Source organism: Mytilus galloprovincialis, chromosome 5 (assembly GCF_965363235.1).
Source record: "Mytilus galloprovincialis chromosome 5, xbMytGall1.hap1.1, whole genome shotgun sequence".
NCBI classification, from domain to species: domain Eukaryota; kingdom Metazoa; phylum Mollusca; class Bivalvia; order Mytilida; family Mytilidae; genus Mytilus; species Mytilus galloprovincialis.
The window spans coordinates 101,746,234-101,763,433 of record NC_134842.1 but is presented as its reverse complement, the minus strand read 5'-3'; the positions used below and the strand labels follow the sequence as shown (position 1 = coordinate 101,763,433).

Genomic DNA, 17,200 nt, shown 5'->3' with positions numbered 1-17,200 from the left:
TTTACTACTGTCTTTTTGATGGAGCATACCTTAAATAGTAGGTATGGTAACATGCATGTGAAGAACCTTGCAGATCGGTTATATCTGTTCTTTTATTGGAGCAAACATTAAATTGTATAAATGGTACATGTAGGCAAAGAACCTTGTAGATCCGGTATTTCTGTCATTCTGATAGAGCTTGCATTACATTGTTTGTATAGTTACATACAGGAGAAGTTCCTTGCAAATTGTTGTTTTCCGTCCTTTTGATGGAACATACATAAAATTGTATATATGATGACAAGTAGGTTAAGAACCTTGCAGATCGGTTATTTCATACATTAAATTTGATATATGATATGTATGTCCTTTTGATGGAGCAGACATTAAATTGTATATATAGCATGTAGGTGAAGTACCTTGCAGATCGGTTATTTCTGTCCTTTTGATGGAGCAGACATTAAATTGTATATATCGAGACATGTAGGTGAAGTGCATTGCAGAGCGTTTTTTTCTATCCTTTTAATGGAACAGACATACAATTTTATACATCGAGACATGTAGGTGAAATGCAATGCAGATCGATGACTTCTGTCCTTTGGATGGAACAGACATTAAATTGTATATATCGAGACTTATAGGAGAAGTACCTTGCTGATCGGTTATTTCTGTCCTTTTGATGGAGCATACATTACATTGTATATATCGAGACATGTAGGTGAAGTGCATTGCAGATCGGTTATTTCTGTCTTTTTGATGGAGCAGACATTAAATTGTATTTATCGAGACATGTAGGTGAAGTAACTTGCAGATCGGGTATTTCTATCTTTTTAATGGAGCTGACATTAAATTGTATATATCGAAACATGTAGGTGAAGTACCTTGCAGATCGGTTGTTTCTGTCGTTTTGATGGAGCAGACATTATACTGCACATATCGAGACATGTAGGTGAATTACCTTGTAGATCGATTATTTTTGTACTTTTGATTGAGCTTACTGGAAACTTATATATCGTGCTGTGTAGATGAAATACATTGTAGATCGATTATTTCTATCTTTTTCATGGGACTACTATAAACTAATATGTGGTGCTGTGTAGATGAAATACCTTGTAGATCGATTATTTCGGTCCTATTGATGGAGCTTGCTATAAAATTATATGTGGTGCTGTGTGGATGAAATACCTTGAAGATCGATTGTTTTTGTCCGTTTGATGGAGCTTACTATAAACTTATATGTGGTGCTGTGTAGTTGAAATACCTCGTCAATCGGGTATTTCTATCCTTTTTGAAGGAGCATATATTACTTTGATGTCCATTTGTTTCATGTGTTTTAGCTTTTGATTTTGCCATTTGATTAGGGATTTTCTGTTTTGAATTTTCCTCGGAGTTCAGTATTTTTGTGATTTTAATTTTTTGTAAATATGGTTACATGTAGGTGAAGTACCTTACAAATCAGTTATTTCTTCCCTCTGATGGAGCATACATTTAATTGAAAAAACAGAGGCAAATAGGTGGAGTACATTGTAAAACGATTATTTCTGTCCGTTCGATGGAGCATACAATAAATTGTATATATGGTAAAATGTAGGTGAAGAACCTTGCAGATCGGTTATTTCTATTCATTTTTGATATATGTAGGTTAAGAATATTGCAAATCGGTATATTTCTGCTACAAGTCCGTTTGATGTAACATACACTAAATTGTGTAAATGGTGACTTGTATAGGTGTCAGACCACCAATTACAAGTAGTGCTACTCTGACACAAAATAGTGCTTTTGATGTCATTGTTAACTTAAACTAATCAACAAATTTGCAGAAACGAAACTTTTGGTGAAAGGGAAATATTTTTAGACCCTTTTGAGCCAAAATTCACTTGTCTATGAGTTTGCGTTAAAAATTCAAGATTAACGCGCTACATAGGGCACTTATTTAAGATTTCCAGAAAACTGGGAGATATTTTGGTAGTACCTGTGTTTTCAAGATCAGACATTTCTTATAAGACTTTAAACATTGGTTGGAAATTGGCATTTGGAAAGGTAATACATGTACAATTCAGGATATACCTGGTTTCCTTGAAGTTAAACTTGAGGTGACATATTTCGAAAGCTGTGAAAATTGCAAAATTTGGTTGAACAGAGAGGGATTTTTAATTGGTGGTCTGACACCTGTATAGGTGAAGAACCTTGTAGATCGATTATTTCTGTTCTTTTAATGGTGACATATAGGTGAAGAACCTTGTAGATGTTTTTTTTTGCTCTTTTGATGAAGTACATTGCAAATCGGTTATTTTGAGTCCTTTAATGGATCACACATTAAATTGTAAATATGGCAGCATGAAGGTGAAGTACATGGAAATTGGATATGTTGAGTTCTTTTTGAGAAATTTGATATAAAGATGGTAAAACCTGCTGATCGGCAATATCTGTTCTTCTGATAGAGCCTACAATAAAAAAATACGTATATGGTGACATGTTAATTAAAAACCTTTCTGATCGGTTATATCTGTATTTCTGACAAAGCTTACCATATCTTATGTATATGGTGGCATGTAGATGGTAAAACCTGCTGATCGGCTATACCTGTTCTTCTGATAGAGCTTACAATACATTAAATATATGGTGGCATGTTTATGAAAAACCTGCTGATCAGCTATTTCTGTTTTTTTTTATAGAAATTACAATATATTTGATGTATAGATTGAAAATCTTGCTGGTCGGCTATTTCTGTCATGGATCATACGTGTTTATTCGGAAACTAAAGGAATTTCAGGGATATATGTAAAGATAAATATCTTCCTGCACAATAAAACACAAAAAGACCAGCCCTAAGAAAAATACAAAACACAACACAAGGAATACAAAACCCACAAAAAAGGGAAATGTGTCTGATTAATGGACAAGTTGTATATTAACTACGAACAAAAGTTTTCTTCAATACCGATATGGATTAAGAGAAAAACAAAAGAAGTTTCTGACTTGTGGCTGCAAACATGTATCAATGGTGGCTACATATAACTAAAAAGAAAGTTAAAAATATTTAATATTTTAACAAATACATGCCATGCATCTTGTGTTCTTATATATGCCGATGTACTTCCAAAATGTTTTCATATAAAAACACAATGCAAAGTGCAAATAACTGGTGAAAGTGCGATTCGTCGAAATTAGTTTGTTTATAGAAGTTTACACCAGAGAACGCAGAGAACACATCTGTCTTTCTTTAAAATCATGTCAAGAATGTTTTCTCTTCATGACATGGTTTGTCGGTAAACAAATATACCATCATCCGCAGGTACATCCGTAAATGCCGGTGTAAGGAAACAAAAACCACAATTTCATTTTTCTACATCGCATTAGTGCCCATTACTTTTATTTATTTTCAACACATCATTAGTCATTCTATTTTCACTTTCAAATCCTTATTTAATTTATCTTTTGAACATTTACATGTTCTAAAAGATGAGAAATTTAGTCTGTTCGGTTTTATGATTTTGCAGTTGATTGTTTTTCACTATGACTGTACGATTTAAAAACGAATGTGGTAAGATCAATGATTAGATAACCAAACGTTATTAATTATTTTAATATTTAACGATCATTTTGATCTTTAAATCATCTACAATGTTTAAAACTATGTCAGTTTTTATTGAGATGCTTTTTGTAGTAACTTTAATACAGTAATCATTTCCTTACAGTCACATTCGTCACAACTCGGCCGATTCCGTAGAGGAGCGGATTCACCCGAGATTGCCGATTGCTTGCAGTCAATCCATTACTTTATGTTTGAGACAAACCAGTAAGTTGTGTGTGTAAGTAGTGCTAAATACGTCAACGGATTGGTCTATATATAGACTTAACAACTCCGAATTGATACTACTTAATTTATAACAGTAAAAAAGTATAAAAATAACGAAAGTCTGAAATTCTAATAATAGTTTATTTTTTTTAGGTCACGTATGCTTGAAACTACTTAAGTTAAGATATCCAATCGTTATACTGATTTATCGTAAGACATGTAGGAAAATCCGTCCGTTCGGAATAAATCTTAATATAATACAAATTGATTGGAACTGTCCATTTTATCTGTTTAAATGAAACCATTTATCATTCTTGTTAAATGAAATAAGATAATTATGATTGGGTACAGGTTGTTTATTAAGGCCTTTCTGAAAGAAGTAGAGAATGAGGTAAACCAGCATGTAGGGGTGGGAACATAGAATGATCTATGTTTCTTTAAGTAATGGGGACATACAAGTATTTATTAAAGCCACAGTTTTCACCCCAGTATTGCATTAATGGTGTAATAAGAATTCTTTATATCCTATGTCACAGTAAAGGGAAAATAGTAGTATTACATTTTCCAAGCATTAGGTTGGCCTTTGGTGTACTCATGGCAGGTGAAGGAAATCAAATGAGAAGCGCTGTGATTGGATGTAAGGGTACAATATATTTTTTTATTTATCTATGAATAACTGCAGTGTGTATATTTACAATATGAATTTTGAAACCTATTGAAATATTTTCTACAGAATTATTCGAAAAGGCTTTCAAAATTGCATAAATTTGGTGCAAAATGACGGTGGGCATGGATAACATAAAAAAGCTCTGTTGGCAGTTGGTCATGATACTATTTGGCTTTAATTTTTAAAACAGAATAAGGAGGTCTTTAATTTTTACAAGATTTCTTTACAAAAATAATTTTGAACGTCTGTTTCTCGAAAAAGACTAACAATTGTCGCCTATGGAGAAATATATTGTTTTTTTGCAATCTGTTATAACATTGATAATAACCATTTTACTGCACAAGATTTACTATGTTACTAATTGCCGCCAAAATTGATAAACACCTATGTTTAGACGAAACACGCGTCTGGCGTATATGCAAAATTTAGCCCTGGTATCTATGATGAGTTTATTTACAATTATTACTGACAATTAGGAATCAGGAGGTGCTGTAACAGTTTGATGTTCCATACATTTGAAACAGTGTTTCCTTTTACTATAAGACCTATGACTTTGCTGTTTTTCATTAACAACATATTAACAACATAGTAGTTATCATCATTGAAAGACGACTTTCACTGGATAATTATATTGTCACTCAGACCGAGAAGATAAGTTTGATTGGTAGAAGACAGTTTGTCTTACGAAAAAGTATATTAAAAAATAAGAATATCGGCAAGTAAATCTTTTATGAAAACATCCTAATGTGTATCAACATATAAATACAATTAAACTACCAAACATTATATACTTAATCCAGAATATTCTCAAACGTAACCCCGGCTTCTGCAAAATTATAAAATAAATTAGAAAACTTTCATTTCAAAACTTTTAACAGATTATCGAAAAAGTTACATATAATATGATAAATAATTGTCTATAATTGAAAAGATCGATCCTTGAAAATAACATTGGTGTGGGTCTGAATCTGTGTGTAACCAGTTCTGTCATTCATCACCTTAAAATAATAATAATAATAATAATAATAATAATAATAATAATAATAATAATAATAATACATTAAATGATAATACAGCAAATCCTAAAACTATACCATTTTATTTTACATGTTTGTGTTTAAAATACTTGTCAACTAGTTTATCATTTATTTGTGCTAAGACAATGTCGTTTCTTGTTTGTATATTTTTCAAGTGAGGAATATGGCAGTTGTTATCAAATAGTTGGTTTCTATGTATGTTGGCGTGTATTTCTGTTACACTTCAGGGATCCTTTGTTATCAACATTTATTGGGGTATAAGTAAACATTATATAACAAAAATACTGAACTCAATGGAAAATTCAAAACTGAAAGTCCGTAACGAAAGGGCAAATTCAAAAGCTCAAATAAAGCAAACGACTGTCATATTCTTGATTTGTCAAGTCATTTTGTTATGTAGAAACAGTGTAAAAAAAAAGGTTGTGGAATATAGGGGATATAAGATTTATGTTAGTGATGAAGAAAAGAAAAAAGTGGGAAGTGTGATTTTTTTTCCCAAAAACTTTGATTTTTTAAATGATCATCACCATATTAATACGACTGATTTATCAATTAACCTCTCGTTACCTTTATTGTGGACACATGCAGTGATGATGTTCTCCTTCTGGTTCACAAATGCAGTTTGAAGGACAGGCAACCGTAGCATTACTTGGATGACATTCAATTGGAATTTCACAGAAACAGCAGTTAGTGGTACTATTATGATAATGACAATGGGGAGCTCCTCCACTTTCACAATGTGTGGAACAGTCATCACTGTGTAAATTACATGTTGTACAACTCAGTACAATGCCTGAAAAAATTCATATGTATATATAGGAAGATGTTGTATGAGTCCCAAAGAGACAACTCCCCATCCAAATAACAATTTATAAAAGAAACCATTATACTTAAGTTACGGCCTTCAACACGGAGCTTTGGCTCACATCGAACAGCAAGCTATAAAGGGCCCCCAAAATAACTAGCGTAAAACCATTCAAACGGGAAAACCAACGATCTTAACTATATAACGAAAAACGAGAAACACTTAAGAACCACACAAACAGACGACAACCACTGAACATCCGATTACTGATATGTATATAAAAGGCTGCACTACTTTCAACGAAATAACTATTGATACCTCCATTGTTGTATACTAAATTTTATTTCGAGAAGTCAAGAGTTATTAATTTTATGCAGCCGAAATTATATACAAGAGGGACGAAAGACACCAAAGGGACAGCCAAAATCATAAATCTAAAACAAACTGACAACACCATGGCTAAAAATGAAAAAGACAAACAAACAACAACATAGAAAACTAAAGAATAAACAACACATACCTCACCAAAAAACTAGGGGTGATCTCAGGTGCTCCGGAAGGTTAAGAAGATCCTGCTCCACATGTGGCACCCACCGTGTTGCTTATGTGATAACAAATCCGGTAAATAGTCTAATTCGGTAGGTCACATTCATGAAAGGGAAGGGAATAGTAGTTACGACGTAAGGAACATATCTGATATCATTTGTGAAACGGTTATTCCATAACGGTCAATGAACTCGTGATGACGTCCGTAAAATACGAAGGGATGATTTCAACTTCACCATTTGGAACTCTTGGTTTAATAGCTTTCTTGTGAGCAGCATACAACAATTTTTGAAATTATCAGGGATTATCTATATACCTTTTTGATAGGTATTTGAAATAGTTGATATCCTTTTGAAAATTTGTCAGATAACAACAACAAAACAATCAACCAAAAAACAAAACGCACAAAGAACACGCGTGAAATCTGTCCAGTTACATCTAATAGAAAACTTTGCTTATCATCTATTGCTCTTAGGTTAGTGATAACATTTATTTCTAGGCTCTGATTTTTTTATGGATCAAATTTAATATTCTGATCTGTCCTAGAGCTTTGTATTTATTTTTTAACGTTGAAGTTTTGTGTGCAGTGAATAATTATTCTGTTATCATTTTCAATAATAGCATTCCACTATTTATCTTCTAAAGATTCAAATAGTAATTCCCCATTCAAATGATATCAGAATGACTCAACTCATTGAATGTGTACTTTATTAATGAATCGTTTTCGTCTTTTAAAATTATCATCTCCTTTCAAGGAAACTTTCTAATTAAAAAATTGAACACAAATAAACAAAAACCAATGTTTTAGTGGTCCTTTTTACCTTTTAAACAGAAAAATGTATAATTTCTTTGGACATTATGTGATATATTCAACGTAGAGAAATATTTTTAAAATAAACCTGTGAATAGAGGTCGGTCAGTTGAAGACGTATCCACCGTATCCTATACATATACGCATCTGCAGATAATAAAAAACCCCGTATGAGATCCCAAGCTTTAATTTCATGTACTTTCAATAATGCAGATGGGCAACTGATTAATTTCTAATGAAAGTATTTAATAATGTAGTTGATATAATTTTAGGAAAACGTCTCGAATGTGTTTTCTATAGTTTCATATGATTTATATCTCGTTTACCACATAGAAGATGGATATGAAACACAATGTATAATAGTCTTAAGCTGATCACATATAATTTGTTGGTATCATAGGCATCAGTCCGAGATTACTGTGAGGTCCAACGGCTGTTTTGCCAGACAAGCTGGGGCCGTGCGACGTCAGAGCTCGTCCCATATCAAAAAGTGGATATTTGCCCGTCCAAAATAGATGCGCTGCTGGTACAGACAGACGGCCTTGGAATTTAATAAATCAATTTGTTAATTTTTCATTTTTGTCTTCATATATGCAAGTTTTATCTACCTGCCACCCTTTATTTACTCCTATTTAGACAGTTTTCACAGTGACCCATTGATTCAGACATTTTCACTTTTATTTTCAAATGGATGTCCAGTTACGAGAGACTTGGCGACCTCGAGACTCAAATACGCAGATATTTATACCTTTTTCACCTCCTTAGTAGGAGATAGATATTTAACATTTAGTAGCCAATCACGATTTTTCACCTCCTTTACAGGAGATTGGTATTAAGCATTTAGTGCCAACCACGCTAACATTCGGAAGCTCTCATACATTTACATTGCTTGCATCGTAAATGAGCGAGGTGTTAGATTATGTATTCATATTGACCTAAGGTCATATGCATACATAATTTTCCATAGTCCATTGTGCCTCACTTTTTTCTCGTGATTACATGACAATCTTTCAAAATAAAAATTAAAATGCCAGAATCGGTGAGTCACTGGAAAAACTGTCTAAATAGGAGAAAATAAAGGCTGCCAGGTAGATGAATCTTACATATATAAAGAGATAAATGTAAAATGAACAAATTGATACCCGATTTATATATTTCCAAGGCCGTCCGTCTGCACCGGAAGCGGCGAAGCAGCGCATCTATTTTGAACGGGCAAATATCCACTTTTTGATATGGGACGAGATCTGACGTCCCACGGCCCCAGCTTGTCTGGCAAAACAGTCGTTGGCGGCAGAGTAATCTCAGACTACATAGGCATATGTGTATACGTTAAAGTAAATGATACCGGTTGATACGTTTTAAATTGACAGACCTCTAATATAGACGATAATAAACGTAGCAAAATGAAACATAATCGATATAGCTGAATTAAACAATAATAAATCTCTTCTTAAGAATAATTTTCTCGTAAATACGTTTTTTCAATATTAAAAACTAACTTTTATAAGTATTGTTCTAAGTTTGAATCCTCATTTGTTCTATCGGCACTCATAATTAATTGATACTTTACCAAATATTTTGAAAGAGAGACAATAACAATCAAAACCAAGGAGTAAAAAGACTAAAAAAAAAATAAAAATAAGAAACAACACGAACTCCACTAAAAAGTGGGAGTGAAATCAGGTGCTCCGGAAGGGTAAGCATTTCTCTCACCGTATGCATCAATGGAGGAAATGCGACGGATTTCCAGACGATCGAAATAACTTTTCCTTTGTGTCTGTAGGTAATTTTAATCAACATTGTCTTTTAACTCATTTACCGAGGTTTAAACATAAGAAAACTACTGTCACCTTATTCTGGTCAATACATATTGTGTAAGGACATTGAAGAAAAAAACTTTTCTCAAAAATAAAATGAAAGAAAACATACCATAAAGACAAACGCATACAATCCCAACAAGCAAGAGTTTCATTTTCAATGTCAATGTGAAGAGATTATTATTTGGACCGCTTGCATGTTCTATTTATACCAGTTAGTGATTTTTTTCTTTAAAAATTATTTAAAAAAATTGATTACTATATTGCTAAACATCGTATCATGCGTCATTCAATTTTTAAAATAAAAACATTAAATTAACAAACATACTTAGTTCATCCATTATGAACAGGATAGTAAAAACTTTTCAGCCGCAACACATTAATATCATTTGTTATTACATGAAAATAACATCATGTCAAATTATTTGCACCATTTCTTTTCGCAGGCGAAATAAACATCCGCTTACTATGAAAACTAAATTGAACATTCCCTAAACTTTGGATATGGTTCAATTAAGATGTCCGTCACTTACTATAACAATCTCCGGCGCAGAGCTCACATCCGTTCCGTACTTACTACGTATCACTACACTAAATATGACAATCTCCGGCGCAGAGCTCACATCCGTTCCGTACTTACTACGTATCGTAGTGTACTAAGTATACGGAAAGGAAACGAGCGCTGTACGGAGATTGTTACTATAACACAGAGTAATTAACATAAAACGCTGATTCTTAGTAATTTTAAATGGAATTGTAATTAACCTGAAGGATGTTCGCTCCTCTTCTTTGTGATTTTATGCCAGATTTTCGGAATACACTGGTTTTATCCATGTAGTACCATTAAAACATTTTGCCCACTGACCCCTACTTTTCAATTTGATTACATATAGTGTAAAAGGTCTTCTGTGAAAAGCTTATAAAATCCTTGTTATTTTTTCATCTTTTTTTAAAGGAAAAAGGCACCAATGTAAAGTGTATGAAAAGAGAATTATTTCCCGCCAAATGTTTTAAGGCGTATAACTCGAATACAAGCACATCGACCCTATCTTTTTTTGTGTTTTTTTAGTTCCTTTATTTCCAAACAATCAATTTATAACAGTCTTTATAAAAGCTTGTTATTTTGAAACAGAGGAGTTAACATCCTTAAAAAATATATATAAATAAATAAAATGTATAAAACAGCAGAAATATTTCTTTTTCGTACAATTTTGATATTGAAATACTTATTGTGTTTTGTTTTCATAACGAACTTTAAAAACCGAGATTTGTATCTTTGATACATGTTATAGATCTAGATATAATGTGTAATTTGAATACTTATAGAAATATATGAAGCATAATAATTCAATAGATGAACATATGTTGTACTGTTAAACCACTGTCCTTGGTTATGGAGAGGGTTGGAACCCAGCTAACATTTTTAACCCCGCCACATTCTATATTTATGTGCCTGTCATAAGTCAGGAGCCTATAATTCAGAAGTTGTCGTTTGTTGATGTGTTCCATATTTGTTTTTCATTCATTTTTTTTTACATAAATAAGGCCGTTAGTTTTCTCGTTTGAATTGGTTTACATTGTCATTTAGGGGCCATCTATAGCTGACTATACGGTATGGACCTTGCTCTTTGTTGAAGGCCGTACGTCGACATATAGTTGTTAATTTCTGTGTCATTTTGGTCTCTTGTGGCGAGTTGTCTCCTTGGCAATCATATCACATCTTCTATTGTTATGTATACAACTGAAATCATAAAAAAAATAATAAACTTATTTAAAAAAGCTGAATATAAAAACAGATTAAGGATAGTTTTGTATGTAAATGAAATCCGTTTTTGCAATACATTAGTAAGTTTTCTTTTTGTCGATTACGTTTCTTTGGCTTGATATCTTGTTCTTTCTGTCCGTATCTGTAGTTACGATTAAGGTTTTCATGATCATAATTTTGCTAAACTGGTAACTCAATACGTCAGTTATTTCGTTAGCACACATTTATTTAAACTTTTGAAAATCTTTCTATTAGTAAACTAAAGATCTTTTTAAATGGTTTTATTAAAAAACGGAAAATCAAATTTCATTATAAAGGGATGTTGTCAAAGAACCTGAAAATTTAGATATGATCCATGTACACTGATTTAAAGTTTTATCCTGTCCAGTACTATTGAAAACAACTATAAGAAAATAACCATCATTGGAAGTTAACTAATCGAATTTCTCCCCTTATTTTATCTGTGTACAAGTTTTAGTTACCATGTAACCTCAAGATTACAAAATATTTTATAGAAATCCCCAAATAAAAAAAAATAATGGTGTTTTGAAATACACAAGACAAATGTTAATGACACAGAAATTTTTTACTGCAATAAAATGTAGGATCAATTACCTACAACTGTCATATTAAAGGGAATTTTTTTTCGACCTACTTTCGTATACAACAGGATGTGACGTACCATGATTTTGGTGGTGTTACATCTATATTGTTGAAAATTATACATATATTGCTTTATATAGTTACTACTCATACTGATATATCCTGTCGATAAAGTTTACGTATAATCTAACATTAAACAATGTCATACGTGTCTTACACTATTTATACTATTTTTTGTCCTGTATTGGTCGATCAGTTTTGTCCTGTAAAAGATTATTTTTCTTATAAGTTGCAAGTAGCTTTGAACCAGCCTTCAATTCCTGCGAGTACTCTTATATTGTTTGTGTATATCAATTGTATAAATATAAGTTGTTGTAATCTTCTTTTAGAAAGTTAGACATTTGTGATTTATGTATTATTGTCATTTTTCTTTTGAACAGAGTTATACTGTGGGTATTGCTTTGTGTTTGTTTTTTTCTATATTGGCTAGAGGTAAAAGGAGAGGGCTGATATAAAAACAACATGTTTAACCCCGCCGCCTCTGGTCTTTGATAGTCCTGTATGATTTTCCATTTTTAGTTTATATATTTTGGAGTTAGATATAACGTCCTTTACCACTGAACTAGAACACATTTATGTTTAGTGGACAGCAGATGCACGCCTCCAGGTGATTTCTGGCTGTTTTGACTACCCATTGGTTGCCTTCAGCTTTTGTCTGCTCTTTAGACAGGTTGTTGTCTCTGTGTCACATTCTCCATATTCATTCTCTATTTTATTTCTTGAAAAAAAGAGGCTAAAACAGTATAACAAAAACAACAAAAACAACAAATAATGGAAACAATAATAGGAACAAACCGAGCGATATCAGAAATGACATAAACCTTTTTAATATGAAGTAAAACCGGACTTATAGAGGAGCAAAAAATACCAAAGAGACACAACATAGAAAGCTAAAGACTAAGCAATACATACCCATCCAAAATGTATGGTGATCGAATGTGCTCCAGAATGGTAAGCAGATTATGCTTCATATGTGGCACCTGTTGTGCGATCATGTTCTTACAAACCCGGTAAAAAGCCTAATTTGGTAGATCACATTTGTGAAAGACGAACGAGATCGTAGTTTAGGCATAAGGAACATATCAGATATCACTTGTGAAATAAACTCATCATAGATATCAGGACCAAATTTTGTATATACGCCAGACGCGCGTTTCGTCTACAAAAGACTGATTTTCCATTAAAGGTCAACAAACTGGTGATGGAGTCGTCAAAATTCAACCTGACCATATGGAACTCTTGGTTTACCAACTATCAAAGTTATCATGATAGGCAATACAAGCTCGGGAATAACGGGAATAATAATCAATTGGTTATTGTATACTCCGTATGCAGGTGGTGCTGGTCTGTTGCTGCATATAAATGAAAAGTTCACAATTTGAAAGCTGAAATCATGTCTTTTGTCGTATGGTTTTGTTTTCAATCGACCATCATTGTCTATATCTAGTTGTAAGTAAAAATGAGGGGCAAACTTAACTGTATCTGTTATGTCTTTAATCTCTAGTTCGTTTGGATAGATGGGTTTGCCAAATTTTGAAATTATTTAGTGAGATAATATAATCTCTATAGCGGAGAATATAGTTAAAGGATATTGATTTCTTCTTTTGTTTCTTCCTAAGAAGTTCATGTATGGATGGGTCTCGTATGATTAAAATAACAAGTCGGCAAGACGAGGGGCACACTTGCCTCCCTTGGGAATGCCGATAGTTTGTTAAAAACACGTCCTTCAATTGTGACAAATGGTGTCAATCAAGAAATCAAGCATCTTAATAATGTCAGCTTCAGAGAATTGTTTTCTTAAATCAAAGTGAATGTTTACACAGTATATATATAAAGTAGGATAATTCCCCCAATAAGACCAGATAGTTGTATCTATGTTGGCCATTTTATGAAACAAAGCAATAACATATCTATCAAATTTGCCTTTTAGTATGGAATGGGGAATACTTGGGTAAAGTTTTAGAAAAGTGAAATTATTTAATACAGTTGCACGATCAAAGAGTCTTAGATTGTAAGCACTCTTAAAAATTAGTCAAATTGTTAAGTATCTCCATCTGATTCACGCCACTGTAAATGTAATATGCAATAACTTTGAAGCCCGGCTTTGATTGTTAAGAAAATTGATGTTGATAATTTAGATAGAGGTTTCGTGGAGCAGTTGGAATACCCAGCAGTATATCGTTATTTGTAACACTTAGGACACTTATGCAGTTAAGGTATTCAATACAGTGATGTCTTCTATCCAGTTCTTCATCTTTGGATGAAATTCTAAACGAACATAGAACAGACGATTATCCAGGATTTACGTTTTAGTAAGTGGTGTGAGGGTAAATGTTGAGTTTTCAATTGAATTGTCAATATATAATTCATTTATCAAGCAGTTTATGTAATGATATTTACACACGAAAAAAATGTTGTTTTGGGCATTATCTACGGGTACTACAATATATTTGTCATGGAGGTCGGATAAATGTTTCAATTATTTGAGTCTTAAAGATTGACGTAGCATGGCTATTGATAGCCCTATTAAGTTTCTGAATTCTAATTTGAATCATTGACTTCATAGTCTTAATTCATTCGGAAAGAGTATCTTCGTCTTCTTTCTCGCGTTTAGCTCATTGCCTAGCATAATCCACGAATGAACATTTTGAAGTTGTGTTTCCAATTGATAGATTTAGGCTCACGATAATTCGGACCTTTGGATAAAACATTCCGGAGTGAAGTGTTATTGGAAATGATGAGGTCACCGGTAATAACTTTGCCAGCCAGATTATATGTGAATAACTAGCATAGTTGCCATCAGGAGGTTCAGATTTGAAATTAAGATCATGCAAATCATGTTTTAATTGAAAATTTTAGTTGCAATAGGTTTGGAATAGGTATAAGAAATGATTGAGGTACTTTCGATTGAACTAATTTATGATGAAGAATAGGCAATCTGATGTACAGTAGTTGTCGTTTGTTTATGTAATATATACGTGTTTCTCGTTTCTCGTTTTGTTTATATAGATTAGACCGTTGGTTTTCTCGTTTGAATGGTTTTACACTAGTAATTTTTGGGCCCTTTATAGCTTGTTGTTCGGTGTGAGCCAAGGCTCCGTGTTGAAGGCCGTACTTTAACCTATAATGGTTTACTTTTTAAATTGTTATTTGTATGGAGAGTTGTCTCATTGGCACTCACACCACATCTTCCTATATCTATATGTTTTTGCGAACTGGTTTGAAAAGTGTGAATTGCAATAGCCGAAATGATAGCTGTAAGTTTGTATAAGCTTGAATGAGGATTTGTAATAGTGGTTGCCAAGTTTCGTGTGAATGTGATGAATACCTAACATTTTTTGTATAAATGATAGCAATTCATTTAAAAGAGACATCAAGAAGAGTTAGTGATATATAATGACGAGGAACAAGACTGCGTTTACGTTTAGAAATAGAGTCGCATTTATGAGTTAGTAGTTTCTGCCAGCATAAGATATAAACATACACAATATTTCCTTTAGCTGGCACTATACTTTGTTCCAGATTAGCTAGGTGTATATGGAGTAGGTTGACACATCCAAAACATGTTACAACCGCCGCATGTTAACCCTGTCCCAAGTCAGAAATATTCGGCCTTTGTTAGTCGTGTATGTTTATTAATTATGGTTCATTTATATATTTTGGAGTTAAGTGTGACGTTCAATGTCGCTTTACTAATATACATAATTAGCCATAAAAGCCAACTGAAACTGCCACTGGGTGTGAAATGTCGACACCAATAATAACAACAAATAACGCCTTCAGTTCCTAATCAAATTAAATAAGTCATATATATGATAATAATTTTATTAAGCATTAAAAAAATCATTCACAATTTGAAGGTATTTGTACTTTTCTTTAAATACATGTATTATCTAATCAGAATGATTTCGAAATATGACTAACTGATATAAGAACATCATCATTTTTCTCTAAGTATAAATTTTCGAATACATTTTTCATTGCGTGAATAAAGACATACAAATTGCCTATTCGTCTTGATTTTCTATGTATTTCATGTGATGCAAAAGAAATAGTTCTTGTTATTCAGGTATATGAATACAAAAATATATATATAAAAAAAAAGTCATGATGATTTATTATAAAATATGCAGTTGATCACATAAACAAAGAACCAATGAGTCTGCATTGACCACCTTTTACTGTTTGAATAAAACTGATTCAATGAAAAATTAATTAAAGAAATGAACCAACAGTGCATTTGAAACATCAACTGCTGTTAGAAGCTAATAAACCATTTCACATTCTATTGATCTGGTGTTGGCGATCATTATTACACTTTAAATTCACAGCCTATTAAAGTTTTCTGATGAAAAAGAAAACAGATTTTTTAATAAGGTGAACACCTTTTCAATTTGCCAATTTAAACGCTTTAACCCCTTTGAGTTGGACCATGGACTATTTAACTCTTACATATTTCGATATTGTAGTTATGACTTTAAACAATTAAATCTATCATAAAGTTTTCACAAGAAATTAATCTGTATTGTAGGATAAGTAATCTCATATGTGATGACTGAGGATTTCAGTAATGCAACTGTATTTGTAGATACATTTCTTTAACTATTGTTTCATTGTAACAGATTTCTTTGTTTATTATTGGTGTAAAGATATTGCTCAAAACAAGTTATCGGTGCAGGACAACAACTATTGTAAAAAGCACACAAATCGGACATTTGACTAATTTGACTAATTTATAACATCTTTTTCTGATCATGATTGCCAGTTAAAGCTACCTTTGCAACAATCTATTATAATTCAAGATAACACAAAAAACGGATTATTAGACAAAAATCGTCATTTACAGACAATAACTCAAATATCAAATTTTTAAAACTGTTTTAGCCATTTGAATTATTTTTTAGATCTTGCCTTTGTTGATGATTTTTGCCAATTATAGTTTCTCTTCGTCTATTTTACTATTTATGATAATATGCCAAAAACTTATATGGTAGAAATATTTATTTTTAGTTGTTGCGGAACATGAATCCATTACATTATAAATAAACAGGTGTGCCAAGAATGTTTGATACCCAGCCGTATGCAAATTCTTACTAGAATAAAATGGAAAATTAAAAATGTATTTTATAAGAAGATTGTAAAAAAAGAGGGACGAAAGATACCAAAGGGACAGTCAAACAGAAAAATAAACTGACAACGCCATGGCTAAAAATAAAAAAAAGACAAACAGACAAACAATAGTACACATGACACAACATAGAAACTAAAGAATAAACAACACAAACCCCACCAAAAACTAGCTTGCATAAAA

The 17,200-nt window shown here is 32.3% G+C and overlaps 1 long non-coding RNA gene across 1 annotated transcript; it reads right to left on the bottom strand.

Annotated features, from left to right (window-relative positions):
- Positions 1 to 5,159: 5,159 nt before the first annotated feature.
- Positions 5,160 to 9,769, bottom strand: LOC143076905 (uncharacterized). Its single transcript, XR_012978832.1, has 3 exons — positions 9,574 to 9,769; positions 6,050 to 6,275; positions 5,160 to 5,443 (listed from the first exon to the last, which is right to left on the bottom strand). It is a non-coding gene; the product is annotated as an uncharacterized LOC143076905 (long non-coding RNA).
- Positions 9,770 to 17,200: the final 7,431 nt, after the last annotated feature.